We start from the raw sequence: 14,624 nt of genomic DNA, 5'->3' as shown, positions 1-14,624 counted from the left end.
AAAAATAGTCCAGGAGTCCTGTTAATATTTACATAGGCCTGTTTCAATAAATTTACAGGGACTGTTGATATAACCGGTATTGCCTGTTGTAGCAACAGGCTTTCCTGTTGATGCATTAGTACAGGTTCATGTAAATTTTACAAGGCCCCAGTTACATATTACATACTAGTTCTGTAGCTATATCAAAATTACAGCGCGCTGTCCACTGCCTTGGAAGGATTTCTTTCTACAGGTAAGAAACTCTGCAATAAACGTGGTGAAGTCCATGACAAAACCGTCAGTTCTAGAACTGCTCGTCTTTATTGAGGATCTTCCTATAGTTTCATACACATGCAATCATAAATTAACTCTTCTCATATGCAGATGGGCTACTCTGAGGGTCTATTCAAGCATCCAAGCATTTGTTTGATGCTGCTTGATACCCCCAACAAGAGAAACTTCTCTGTGCTCGAACAATGCTTCTTGTGCTTTCACGTAGCTCCCACCGGTTGATAGATCTCAAGGAAGCACTTGAAATGTATACCCCATCCAAAATATAGTATTAGCAAGAGCAAGTGGCACAAATGACAGCGCAACCGTACAACTGTACTTTTGGGACTAGGTACATAAGATGGACATTGTTCTGTCAGGATATGTTTGAGGGCTGTATAGTCCAGGGTACTCAAACCATATGTGCAATTTGTCATTTGGGACAGTTTTGTATTCTGTCTGTTATAAAATGTCTCCGCAAGTTACACATTGGAGGAAACTATTCCTCAGCACGTTCATGATCTCTCCTATGCTTTTCCCAGAAGTTTTTGAATGGAAGACTTACCAATTGATAATATGGCTGGCGTGGGTGGAAGAGCGACACCCTGCAGTGGTTCTCCTGCCTGAAACGCAAAGTGCTCTAGTACAATGTGCTCCATAATGCAGCAAAGCACTCCTGGCTTCAACAACACGATCTTGTGAAATCTGGACTAGAAACCCTATACTAGACGGAGCGTGGACATTACTATGATCCTTGATGTGAACGGCGGGCTCGGTCCTGCGTGGTCGCGGTCGAGACGCTCACCCCAGTGAACTTTTGCGGTGCGCTCGCACCTTCTGTGGTGCAATCGTACCGTTTCCTTTCTTTTTTCTTTTCTGCTTTGGGGTCTACCGTCTTTCTTTTTGGGGGTAGCAGAATTCGCTTGCGCGAATTCAACCTCCCCTTGTAATTTTACCAACCAACCAACCAACGATCTCAGCATATTACTTACCAATTTGTAATATATGACTAGCGTGGATGGAACAGAGATATCCTGGATTGCTTGTCCTGCCTGGAGAGCAACGTGCGCTGCTATAATGTGCTTTATAATGCTGCGAGCACACATGGGTTCATTCATGCAATCTCAGCACAAAGCTTACCTACAGGAGAAAATCGCGTCTTGTATGCTCCGTTATTCTGTCGGTACCTGCAGTTCTTCAAGAAGGAATGATTCAGTCTCCTCCATGCCGAAAATCGTTGGAGCCGGCAGTTGTTGCTTTTTACAAGCAGGATTTCTTAGGCACTGAGAAGAGAAAACGGAACGTGAAGAAAACGCTTGGCATTGCATTCAGACATAAAACATGGAAACTTATACTTGCTGACATTAAGATGTTTCCTTTGATGTCTAAAGTAACTCGTACGTGAAGACATCGATGTTGCAGCTTATATTTGTTCGTCATCTGTGAAAAAAGGAACAAAACAAGAACGTGTAACTTACACCTACCGACATGAAGAATTATGAATAATTAAAAGGCGTGAATATCACATTCCGCACACAACAACAACAAAAATGACAAGAATCACGAGCACAACACAATACCAACTGCATGAACGCAACATTGCTTTTGCTGCCAATGCCTGACGTACCAACTAAATGGTTGTAGTAACCGACATTACGAACACGACAGCGTCTGCTTTTCTCCTGCGGGGTGGCAAGTAGAAAACACGATTTCCCTATCCTAAGCAATGTATGCGAAGAAGCCCAAACTATCACTCCATTATCGGAGTATTAGCTGTAACAGACTTCCAGCACTGCAAGAACAGAAATTGCAGTGTACATACCAACGCTTCAACAGAACCGCAGGGCAGGCGAAGAGAAAGGCGAATGACGGTTGCCACGGCGTCCGTCGACACTTTGCAACGTTCTTGCGCTGTTCCTGCGTATTCTTTCGTTTCTGCGGAAAGTAAATATGAGCAAACGCTAGTTTCAACTCCGTGAACTTTCACCATACAAGAATAAAAACTTACCCGCGAGGCCCAGGATTTGAGCTTGGTAGTGCCCATTCTCGTCTGGATTCTTTTGTGAGGTCCATTTTACGGACTACGGCCGTGTCTTGTCAAAATCGCGCAAGTGTTCCAGGTAGAAGTTTTTGATATCTCGGACGCGGACGACGTGACGCTTTCGGTCACCTATAAAGCGGACGTACGCGTACCACGGGGGCACTGCAATGCTAGATGGCATTGTTCACTGAACAAACCGTTGAAAATGGGGATGTCGAAGGCAACGCAGAAATAACCTGACTGCGAAGATCACGGTCACAGAAAGCCTCCGAACGTCTTCTGGGTCTAACCGCCGCTGCTTCATACAGGACTCTGGCTCTGGCCGGCCTTGGATTCGACCCGAATGAATGTTGGATTTTGGCTTAACGATTATAACGTACAGAAGGTTTCATTTTCATCTCTTTTCTCACGGCTTAACAAGTAAATTCGCAATATTTAAGTGCAGTAATTGCATGATATGCTTTTATATTCCTCACCTAAAAGATACGCACTATTTCAAGATTTCAAATCATGAACGGATTTCCGTTTCCGGCAACGGCAATGGCGGCATTGTGATGGGGCCGTCCTGCTCGATCGTAGAGTCCCATAAGGCCGCAGTTCGCGGTTCAGAAATGTGAAAATGGATAGCTTCAATGAATGTAGTTCCGTAGCCGGGCTTATGGCTTTTTTAAACAAACGGAAGTAGACATCAAATAACGGATGATTTTACTAGAAAGGTGAGAAAATTATGGATGAAATGAAACAAAAATCAACGGTGTATAACATAGCAAACACACACAAAAAATAAATTTTATCGCTCGTTCCTTCGAGACAATCCGCCATCTTGGATGAGGACTTTCTGACCTACCCCGAGGCACAGTCTCGACGCCCGCACCGCCTAGTGCGTGCTTGGGGGGGAGGGGGCCCAGGCCCCCCAATCTGTAGAACCTAACTTAACCTAACCTCATTAAAGTGAGGTGATTTAGCCCCCTACCTTTCGCGAGATGACAAGTTTGGAGTCCGTTATGCTTAGCACTCCCGTGGTTCTCCAGCGCTACTAGTGCATCAGATGGGGTTGTTGAGATGCATATAAAACAACTTCTAGACCACAAAGTATTGTAATCCTTGTTTTTTTACATTCGCTATATGGTCTTCTCTCACTTCAGTGCATTATTTCTCTTCTGAACACTCCGTCTAATTAGAAAAAGCCATAAGCTCATCTACAGAACTACACCCGCTTCATTACACGAAATAGGTATCTGGAGCCCGACCGACCCTTTGTGGTGCCGTACGAGCCGCTGCGGAGTAAGCGACGTCGACTGCAACAATGCTCTGTCGTCACTGGGTCACAAAATGGAGCACGCGAGCCACAGGGGGATGAGCCAGGTGGGTCAAGCTGCCGTAAAATCAGCGTCAAACAGCGGAGGCTGCCATCTTGTGGAACGCAGTTGCCAGACCCGGAAACCCGAAGTTTGCCAGTTACGGCGGCACAAAACGCCGCTGTTGTCTCTTTGTCATATTTGCTTAAACAAACGAATTCTTTGAAAAATGATGCAGTGAGCAGGTAAACGTTAGTAATAACTAACGTTCGGTTTCGTGGTAGCGGGTTTTGGCGTGCTACATATCTATCATATGCAGGCACATCTGGAACTACATGTTGAGCCAAAGTCTGCCTGAAACTTTTTTGATATATTTGCAAAGGAGGGGAGGATGGAATGCTAAACACTCCGCATTACAATACTGCTAAGGGTAAAACCTAATTGATAAATGCAGACGTCCAAAGATCACGAAATGTGACCACACCTCGATGGCATAATCCTGATGTGAAGCCTCCATGGACCAGAGGGGAAGGCATAGCAAAAAAGAAAAACACAAGACATCTACCAAAATGTTACAGATCAATGACGTGATGCTTCCTCTTTTCCTCTATCGTGATTACTCAAGCAGCTCAGTTCTAAGGTACAGCAGTGACGAACTCTCACCCTCTTCCTGCACCAAAACGAGTAGCCTACACTAAGCGTATATTGGTATGATGGTTGACCACAGTGGGAACAGCATACTTCTGCTTATGGAAAGCAGTCTCAATATAGCTTATCCCTCCTCATTGGAGAAAATCATCTTCACTGTGATGAGCATACATACAGGCAAAGCGCATATGTTGCTTTGCAACCACTTGTCATCTGTGCATTTTAGATTTTCGCATAGAGACAACGCTTTGGAAGTGCACAAGTGAGATATTTTACTGAAGGCACAGTGCGCGTGATATCAAAGTTCCTCGGAACGACGTGCCAGTCAGACACAGGTAACGAGCATGGTACATGACAGAGCTCATGCCAGATATGTTGTACATGTCCACACATAAACAAATTTTACTTCAAGGCAATAAGAAGTTACGTCCAGCACCGTAATGCCACTATGTGTGCACACATTTTGTGTACGCAATGACGGTGTTCCACATTTCACTTCTATCAAGTAGGAAGTTTGTGTGGAAAAAGCAACAAGCATATGGGTGGGTCAATATGAATTTTGCAGATATTAATAACGTGTAATACAAACCATTTACTTATCTTTTACAGCTGCACAGATTACTTAATTGTATGAATGCCTCAACTCATGTGAATGCGAAGCAAACAAATTTTGTTAAGAAATCTGTAATCAGTGATCTACAACAAAGTAAACTTCATTTGTGCATATGCTTTGTGAACGTAATCACTGTTTCACATCTTACTGACGCTTGCTTTTTTTATCTCATGCGCCTCTCGAAAGAGAGGGCTACTTTGTTTTTACACCTGAACAAAATTTTTGTTTTTTGGGATTCTGCCTGACATCCCACACATAATGTAAAAACCCCGAGACAAGGGAACACAAAGGGACAGACACAAACACGATGTCTTTTCACACAAGTCACACACGTCAAACACGAAGTCAAGTCAAACGAACACAAGTCAAACACGAAGTCACGTTTGTGTCTGTCCCTTCGCGCTCCCTAGTCTCGGGGTTTTTACATTATGCATCATCTTCACCAGCTCGCTTGCTTCCTAGCCATTTTTTCATTGTCACATCCACATGTCAATAAGTGGTCCCCCAATGCACCGTATCTATTAGAGGTATTAGTTGAATGTTCTTTTAAACGAATGTTCACGCACCTTTCAATTAAAAACAATTGAAAAACCCCAGTGCTTTATCAACCAGCCAAAACACTCGCTGTTTATGCACCTTCCCTGCTGGAAATAGTCCAATTCAAAATAGCCCAGAAATCTCATTCGGTTTAACTGGATATCACATTTACAATTCTCATTGAAAGGAGCCAAACTTTCCCATTCCGAATCGATAGTTTTGGACAAATACCATATTGAAAACTACTGGAATTTAGTGGGTTTCAAAGAGAAATCACTGTAATTGTCAATGGGGATGAAGTGGAACCACGCTTAATCACACCCATTGGAGGCCAGTCTACGATGAAAGATGAAAGTCACTGAAAAGGTTAGCCAGCTGTAGGGATCGAACCCACATCTTCTGGATTACCGGTCCAGGGCTCTACCAACTGAGCTAAGCTAACACGCCTCCCCAGCGACTTCCGGGGTGGGTCATCTGAAAGGACGATAAACCAGCCACTCACTCTCATTCACCCTCCTTTCACTCTTACATTTTTTGCTCACTCATACACACATTCATACGACGGAAACAATACGAAAACATACGACTTAGGCAATTTGAGGCTTTGTTTGTATCTGTCCCTTCTATGTTGTTCCAGCCTCAGAACTTCAGTTTCTTTCTCGAGGCCAGTCTAGTTTACCATTGGCCAATGTGCTGTAGCCCAGATTTTCCCATTAAAGTCAAATGGAAATTCTCATTGACGATTCACCTTTTGAATGTGTAATAACATATATTCGATTCTGCTGCATCGAATGAGCAGAACGCATGTTTTTGCTCTAGAAAGGAGTTACACTAGATGCCGTTTCTGCGTGCACATTTATTTCTTCACACATCACAATACAGTAGATATTAAAATGTTACAAGTGGGACATATAAAGCTGAAAGTTATTTCAAATGTTCAAAAGTGTGAATATTCACGAGTCAGAATCGCTAGCGAGACAGTGAACAACAAGAGTAAAAAGTCGATTCAGCACTTACATGTTTTGAAAGCATACTGTCCATCACAAACACACACAAAATAAATCCACAATCAGTAACTTCACAGTGATGTGTCCCCAACGTCCGTACAGCGTCGACGAACAAAACAGAAGGTCTTGAAGCACTCAACCATCATGGTCTTCTGTGCTTCGTAGGTGATTCGCGATGTCCCGTCGAGCTTGCGTTTCATGCGTGAAAACCAACCCCATCCAACTTCGGTAAGATTCCGTTCTGGCCACCTGCTGACAAATGCCTATGCTAGCTGCGTCGCACCAGCCTAACCTTCGAGAAACACAATTTTTAAAAGATACAAGAACAGCAGCATGTCAGTGTGAGTGGGTGTCAAATATGTTACATACCGTTGCTCAGAGCGCGGGAGGTAACACTGACTGCACATTTCGCTCTCCTCCCATCACCGGTTGTAATGCCTACGAACAGGGATAAAAACATGCGAGACTGTGTAGAAAGAACGGGTATGTTTCTAACATCGATTACATACCTTACAAAGGGGAAAAAATCCTCAAAATGACGCCCGAAATACGCCAACTGCTTGTGAACCACGGCGGGACAAGGCGCGCATCCGAACACCTCGGCATTCCGTAACAGACTGACTAATCCGTTGAAGATTTGAGGAAGCGCATGGACTTCCGTGCACTGGAATGTTATACGAATGGAGAAACAATAGCTTAAAGTGATAGGTGCGTATGAACTTACCGCGGCACATGTGCTTTTCAGTATATGTTCACGAACATTTGAAATAACGTAGCGAACTATTTTCAACGCGGACGAGCCACTATGCGGTGCGGCACGGAAACGTGTTACAACGCGCCCGCTTCGGATTCTGCCTCTGCGAGCGGCGACATCGGCGAACGGCTTGCTGAGTGATTTGTTCGGAATAAATTTTCATTTGCTTCGTTAATTAATTTATACTATGTCTGATTGTCGTTCAATTTTCGCTTGCAATATATGTCGATACGGTGCGTATTCTGGAGTTTCATTTGTTTGAATCGGACGCGTTCCTCGAATTAGTTCTACACGGACGTACGGCGTTCTTCCTAATTATATTATTACTTAATTTGGGAGTGATGATGTACTATTGGTCACCATTACGCTCGTTCCTTCAGCAACTGGCTTCTCACTTATTGTATTGGCGGCCATGCAACATTTTGGATCCCACTAAATCAATTGGAAAGCAGTTTCTCATTGGTACACATTAGCCCAATTCCTCATTCCTTCTATTGGTGCAGACTGTAATGCACAACATGTTGGATCTCATTAAATCAATTGGAAGTCAGAGTTTCTCACTGACGACCATTAAACCATTTCGTTCAATTGGCTCCTTGCTTCGTGACGTGGTCTTCGCCACACAACACGGCAGAGCACGGTTTGGTTTCGCAAAGGCAGCTTCCCTGCTTAACTTCGACTTCAGTCAATGAGAAATAGTCGGCTTTTACACGTTGAACGAATTCGCAGTCTGATTTCTCATTGAATCTCATTAAAATTGCGGGGAGAAGTCAATGAGGTCATGCCGAGTATTTCCAGCAGGGATGATGATTCCCCGATATATACCTTATCACACTTTCGTGGTATACAGGGTGTCCCAGAAAACGTGTCATTGAATTATAATAAAAAAAACTACACCACCTAGAGTCATGCGGTCAACGGTATTTGTTCTTACTGGGTTTTTGCCACCTCCTCATGTGAATGTCGTGTGACCTAAGTTTAATTATGTAAATTTTTGCGAGCTTAAGTCGGAAATTTGCCTAGTAAAGGTCACTTTTTTACCTCACCAATGTGAAGAGCGTGTCTAATTTACTCAAATTAATGATAATTGACATGAATATTCAGGAGCTATCCCATCGGAAAAAATAGCCGAACATCATGCTCTTCGGAGGTCGCACAGAATAGCGCACGATGAATTTTTCAGCGCAATCTGTGTCAGTCCGACGAAAGGAGGTTGGAAACCCAGCCCACCCCGGCATCGCAGAAAGAGATAACGCAGGCATGGCTTATCACGTCCGACTATCGCTGGGATAATGCTTTCCCTCTCCCAATTTTAGGAACTGTAAGGGTACATTTATGCTGCAGCATCGCTGCTGGCACATGGCACATCGCTGTTTGGCGATGACGAAACAAACACATGTATCTCTGTGGGCGCGTTCATGCTGCAGCATCGCTGCTTGCCAAAGATGCACGCCATGATCATCTCCACAACAATGCTGCCAAACATGTTTGAACATGCCCGGGGACTACCTGACTTCTGGCGATGACAGGTCAAACACAGAGCTTTCTATTGGTGCATTTACCCTGCAGCCTGGCTGCTCGCTTATCCTCGCCGCTGCTTGCCGCTCTGCTCGCTGCACCTAGGAATGTAAACATGTTTGTCTTCCTGGTATCATTGATGACTGGCGTCTTGAAATCCGACCTGCGATTGGTTGTGATGAAGTCGGTTTCCTCCTTCCCACTTTTCCTCGTTTCCATCCTTCCACAGTGAACGCTGCTAGGCGACTGATATAGCGAAAGCGAGCAGCATCTTGAGCAATCTGCAGGGTAAACGCACCCTAGCGGTTATGCGAGCAGCGATGTGCTTGAAGCTGCAGCGAGCAGCGAGCAGCGATGCTGCAGCATAAATGTACCCTTACTTTTTCTACTATCACTCTGTGGGCTGGCTTCGGAACCTCCTTTCGTCAGACTGCGAGCGATTGCGCTCAGAAAGACATCGCGCGTTATGGTCCGGTGCTCCGAAAAGCATGATATTCGGCTATTTTTTCCGATGGGATAGCTCGTGAATAATAACGACGCGTGAATAAGGCAACGACGATAACCGTCGTTGTGAAGTGGAACAGCTTTAGCCTTTAGGCTTTTTCAGAGCCTTTGAAAAAGGAGATCTAACCATCACGGAGCTCCCGCCGTAATCTGGACGGGAGGTCCAACGTCTCTATGACACTTACCACAGGTCAACAGGTCCCCGTCAGCCCTGCCAAACGACAACGGGTAGGGAGCCCTTCCTCTGGTGATCCCAACAACCCACAGATCGTGAATGTTCCCGACAACGCCATGGACACTTCGGCACCGCCAGCTCCTCAGCAGACAGATGCGATGAACGATGGCAACCTTGCCACTTCACTTCATGACCCGTTCACCACTGTCACCTACAAGAAGAACTGAGCCGGCGGTATTCCCATACTGTTTCGACCAGCAACTACTGACTACTCCTTCTGGAAGGTGAATCCTAATGCGGTCGCTAGTGAGATACGCCTGCTAACCCAACACCACCGTTTCCACCAAGATGGTCCTCTCTTCGTCTCCGTACGGTCCGAAGAAGCCACCCGCAACCTTTTGTCTGCTAAGTGCTTAGCTGGGATTCCGGTGATACCATCAATACCCCAATCATACGCCAGAAATATGGGCAAGATATATGATGTTCCAAGAGAGTATTCGAACGACGACCTCGTGCTCTACCGACGGTTTTACCGGGGTTTTATCTGCACGGCGACTGGTTCGGCATTCCATAGCAGAAGATGGCAGTGATGTGTTTACCCCGTTACGGAGCGTTATCCTGACTTTTGAACCTACAATCCGTCTTCCTCCCCGAATTGCCCTTGGGTTTCAGACCTTCACAGTCCAAGAGTACATAGAAGGCCCCATACAGTGTTATAACTGCCAACGATTTGGCCATATTGCACGAAATTGCCGAGGTTCTACTCGCTGTGGCATCTGCGCCGGACCTCACCGGAGAACAGACTGCAACAATAAAAGAGAGCCAAAGTGTGCTAACTGCAAATCCAGCCATCCCGCATCATTTTCTTTATGTCCTGTCAAGACCGCCGCCACCAGAAGGCACCAAGACCGGACCCTACGACTTCCGTCTACGACTACGACGGCTCGTCGGACAGGGCAACTTACGGACTTTGTGGAATACCGCCGGATGGAAGCTAAAGTAACACGACAACTTAAGAACGAGGACAGGAAGCGTTGGCATAAGTTTTGCCACCACCGGCCACGAAGATCTGGCGGACTATCCCATCTCTGAAGGACGCGCCCCCTCAAAAGAATCCTCTCGCGGCCTTGGCTATCGTTCAGCGTGTAGACGAAAACACGCTTGCGACGGACTTCTGTGTGGTACTAACGACTCCGGCGGCTGCCTCGACCACGCCCCTACACCGCAGTTTTGTCCACAGTTTGACGGCTGAACTTCACCAAGACTGGCCCCGTCCCCCGGATGTTATGGGCCGCGACTTCACACTAATCGAGCTAAAGGCAGCGTTGAAGCTTGTGAACGCCGCCTCGTCCCCTGGGCCCGATAAAATCACCTATGCCGCCCTACGAAACCTTGACGGGCGGTCACTCCAAGCTCTCCTTCATGTCTATAATACGTCTTGGCAACAAGGATCTTTACCACATACATGAAAGGAGGCATTGGTTGTTCCCATCCTGAAACTAGGCAAGTCCCCAAACGCCCTATCCTCCTTTCGCCCGGTGAGCCTGACAAGCTGTATGGGGAAACTGAATGGGGAGAGAATGGTTTTGCATCGCCTCGACTGGTGGCTTGAAAAACAACGTGCGTTCCCTCACGAAATGGCTGGATTTCGTCGCCACCGAAGCTCCATGGATCCAGTTCTCGAGCTAGTCTCTACAGTTCAACATGCTCGAGCCCATCGACGGATCGTCCGATCGGACTTCCTCGACATCAAGCGCGCATATGATACCGTCTCGCACATTTGTGTGCTGCACGCCTTGTGCTCGTTTGGAGTATCCGGTCGGCTCTTCAGCTGGCTCCAAGACTTCCTTACGGACCGAACTGTCGCTGTCCGTACGTCCCAAGGCCAAAGCCCTCAGCATCCTGTTCCTCAAGGAGTCCCCCAAGGAAGCATTCTCAGCCCGACACTCTTTAACGTGGTGATGGCCGGCCTACAATCAGTAATTCCTCGCAAAGTGTCGTTCTCCGTGTATGCAGATGACGTCGCCCTTTGGACAGTAGGAAAATCACGCACGGCTCTCCAGCGCCGCCTGCAGCTCGCTTTAAACAATATCCATACGTACCTCACGCACCTCGGGGTGGACCTTTCACCCGAAAAGTGTGTCGAGCTCCCTTTCACGCGTAAAGCTATGGCCAATTTCCCTCTTTGGCTTGGTTTAAAGAAGCTTGAACCGGTACGCTTTCACCGCTTCCTTGGCGTGGTAATCGACTCGGACTTGCGCTGGGCTCGGCACATTAAACACCTTGAAACTAAAGTGCAGCGATGGCTCCCCACAATTCAACATCTTTCTGGCTCAGGATGGGGCTGTGATCAGCGTTCCCTGCTCGCAGTTCACGCGGCATTGGTGATGGCAACTGTGCTTTACAGCCTTCCTATTCTGCACAGGATATCAACAACTTCATTAAATACACTTCGGTCCCTGTTTGCTCGAAGCCTTCGTCGATGCCTCGGAGTTCCAAGTCTGGCTGAAGCTGGTGAGCTTCCGATTGAAGTTCTCCGTGAACGGGAAACGGCTCGGCACTACCTCCGTTTGCGTGCTCACATTCCCCGCCACCCGCTACTCAAAAAAATTCGATACCGCCCTGAAAGCGACTTCTATCGAGTAGCGCAGAGGACACGCCAGACTCTCACTAGCTTCATAACTAAGGACACTATACCGCCGGAAGCCCCCTGGTCTCTACCGGTACCGCCCACTTTTGTACGCCTCCCAAACCTTCTGGAAAGAAGAGATCAGGTCCCCCCTCAAGTCCTCCGAGCCCATTTTCATGCTCTGGTAGACGAGAAGTTTTCTACGTTTACGGCAGCATATACTGACGGCGCATCCCGAAACAACAAGTCCGCCTCAGCATTCGTCATTCCATCCGAAGGCGTCGTGCACGGAAGACGCCTTTCACATCCAACCTTCTCCACTACTGCGGAACTCTATGCCATCCTTTTCTTTCTACAACACATCGCTGATTTTACACCCCGGGAATGGGCAGTCTTTACAGACTCCAAATCTGCACTTCAAGCAATTGAAAATTCCGGCATACGAGGCCCATCCGCACCCCTAGTCACAGACGTGTTAATTAAACGTGTTAATTAAACGTATTGTGGCTTACCACACTATCTACGCCGCAGGCCACAGGCTAGTTCTCCAGTGGGTTCCAGCCCATTGTGGTGTCGTGGGGAACGAGCAGGCCGACCGCGCCGCAGAAGCAGCACTCTCGTATCGGAAACGGACCCGTATTGTTCTGCTGAGAGGAGACTGCCGTTCAATTCTGCGACGCCTAGTGACACCCCTGGCTTCCCGCCAACGGACAACCGACATTCTTCCTCCCTCTATGTTGAAGAGAGTTGATCCCACGCTCGCTTTCCGCATGCCACGAAACACCTCTCGTCAAGATGCTGCATTAATCCACCGAATGCGCCTCGATGTGCCCGTTACAGCTCAGTGGCGTTACCGCTTGAGACAAGTTGACTCTCCCACCTGCTGCCACTGTGGCGCTCTTGAGGATCTGGAGCATATTCTTCTTCATTGCCCTCACTACGAACCTTCCCGAACCGCACTCTCCGAGTCTCTTCGTCAGCTGGACTCTCACCCTTTCTCCCTGTCGAAATTGCTTGGTCCCTGGCCCAACCCAGCCCAGCAACGCTCTGCGCTCAAAGCTCTTCTGACATTTCTGGACATCATCGGACTTCGATCGTTATTGTGAAGGGGCTCGTTATTTTATTCCCCCCATTCCATCCAGCAATAGGGTAGAGTATCGCCTGTGGCGATGAAACTCCCCATTCTCCAAGGTCGCGAATAAAGTTGTTGTTGTTGTTTCATCAGACTGGACGGTGGGAAAGGTCTTTTACGATACAGCTAAACACACAACGTCCTTAAGCCGTCCCACACACACCGTCCTACTTTGAGTGCGGAAGGGGATGACGTGAACGATACGGTTGGAAAAAGAGGTCCATGTAAGCGGTTCCACTTCCAAGCCAAGTACAGCCGTTCATTGGCAATCACAAAACATAATCTGCGCACTAACGAAGAAGTGTTTTAACCAACTTACGCAGGACGACGTGCATGAATGTACAAATGTAGTCACTTCTTCGCACAATGTTGTCGTAGAGAGATGCGTCGTAGCGTTACGCTTGACACCTTCTTCTACATCATCCAAAGCAGCCTCAGCTGGCTGGCGAGCATCACAATATTTAACGAACATCACAGTGCACAGACACAACTGCACAGAACGCACAGGATCGTACGTCCGCAGTGATTGGAAATACCGTGAACACATCCACACACCCATTGAGGAGCGAAGGCAGCCATAACTCACGCTGGATTGGATACGGATTGAAGTGGCTATTTTGAGAAATAGCATGCTCGGTGCACATTGACTGCAGATAATTTCTACTTCGGTACAAATCTAGGGGGCAGATTTTGCGATGTTGGCAACAACCGTCCCACAAGATGGCGATCCCCGTTGTTTTACGCGGGGAATGGGCCGAAATGCATGGCAAGATGGCGACTTTGACCCATCTGGGATGAGCAGATGTGCTTGACACCAACGAATCGAGGTTCACCGATTTAGGGCGAAACCCGATTTCTACCCACAAAACTGCACCAAAGCTAGCCCCTTCAAGGCAGTGACATACTAATTGTTCACAAGATACACGGTTGACCACTGCTTCTGGCACTCAACGTTACAACGAACGTTTATTCTGCGGTAGAGCCCGATTTCTTCCCGAATTCAGTCAGATGGTATTTTTTCTGCCCGAATTTGCATGAATTTTCCATATCAAGTGATTGACCCGATTTCTACCCCCGAATTTGGAAAGAAATAAAACCAGAAAACTTTAGGGTCTATTTACTTATGTGGTCAGTATGAGATCCCGAATGCTCTGTTGTTGGATCCCTGGAGACCGATTGTGGTCCCCAATGAGGTCCAACATTAATGTCTTTGTGACCCACTACAGTTAGTGAGACCCCATAGAAACATATTGGGGTCTGCCGAGGCATCACATATAACATCATACATACTATGTGGGACCTAATGGAGTAACATTAAACCTCATACATGGATCATATTGGATTCTGTGATTTTTTTTAATAGGGTCGGCGCAGACAATGTGCGGGATGCTTGTCATTCTGACTACGCATTTCGAAACGATGGATGCTAGCACGAAACAGCAAGACAAAGGCGCAGCACGTAGTTTAATCTGCACCGTGAAGAAGCTGTGCGTCGACGTACCTCGTATGCCGTGCTCTA

The 14,624-nt window shown here is 47.0% G+C and overlaps 1 non-coding gene across 1 annotated transcript; it reads right to left on the bottom strand.

The window, feature by feature from the left end:
- Positions 1-5,755: 5,755 nt before the first annotated feature.
- Trnat-ggu (transfer RNA threonine (anticodon GGU)) lies at positions 5,756-5,828 on the bottom strand. The gene has a single exon. It is a non-coding gene; the product is annotated as a tRNA-Thr (tRNA).
- Positions 5,829-14,624: the final 8,796 nt, after the last annotated feature.

This window comes from Ornithodoros turicata, unplaced genomic scaffold (assembly GCF_037126465.1).
Source record: "Ornithodoros turicata isolate Travis unplaced genomic scaffold, ASM3712646v1 Chromosome39, whole genome shotgun sequence".
In the NCBI taxonomy this organism is placed as follows: Eukaryota; Metazoa; Arthropoda; class Arachnida; order Ixodida; family Argasidae; genus Ornithodoros; species Ornithodoros turicata.
This window is presented reverse-complemented; position numbering and strand designations above follow the sequence as displayed.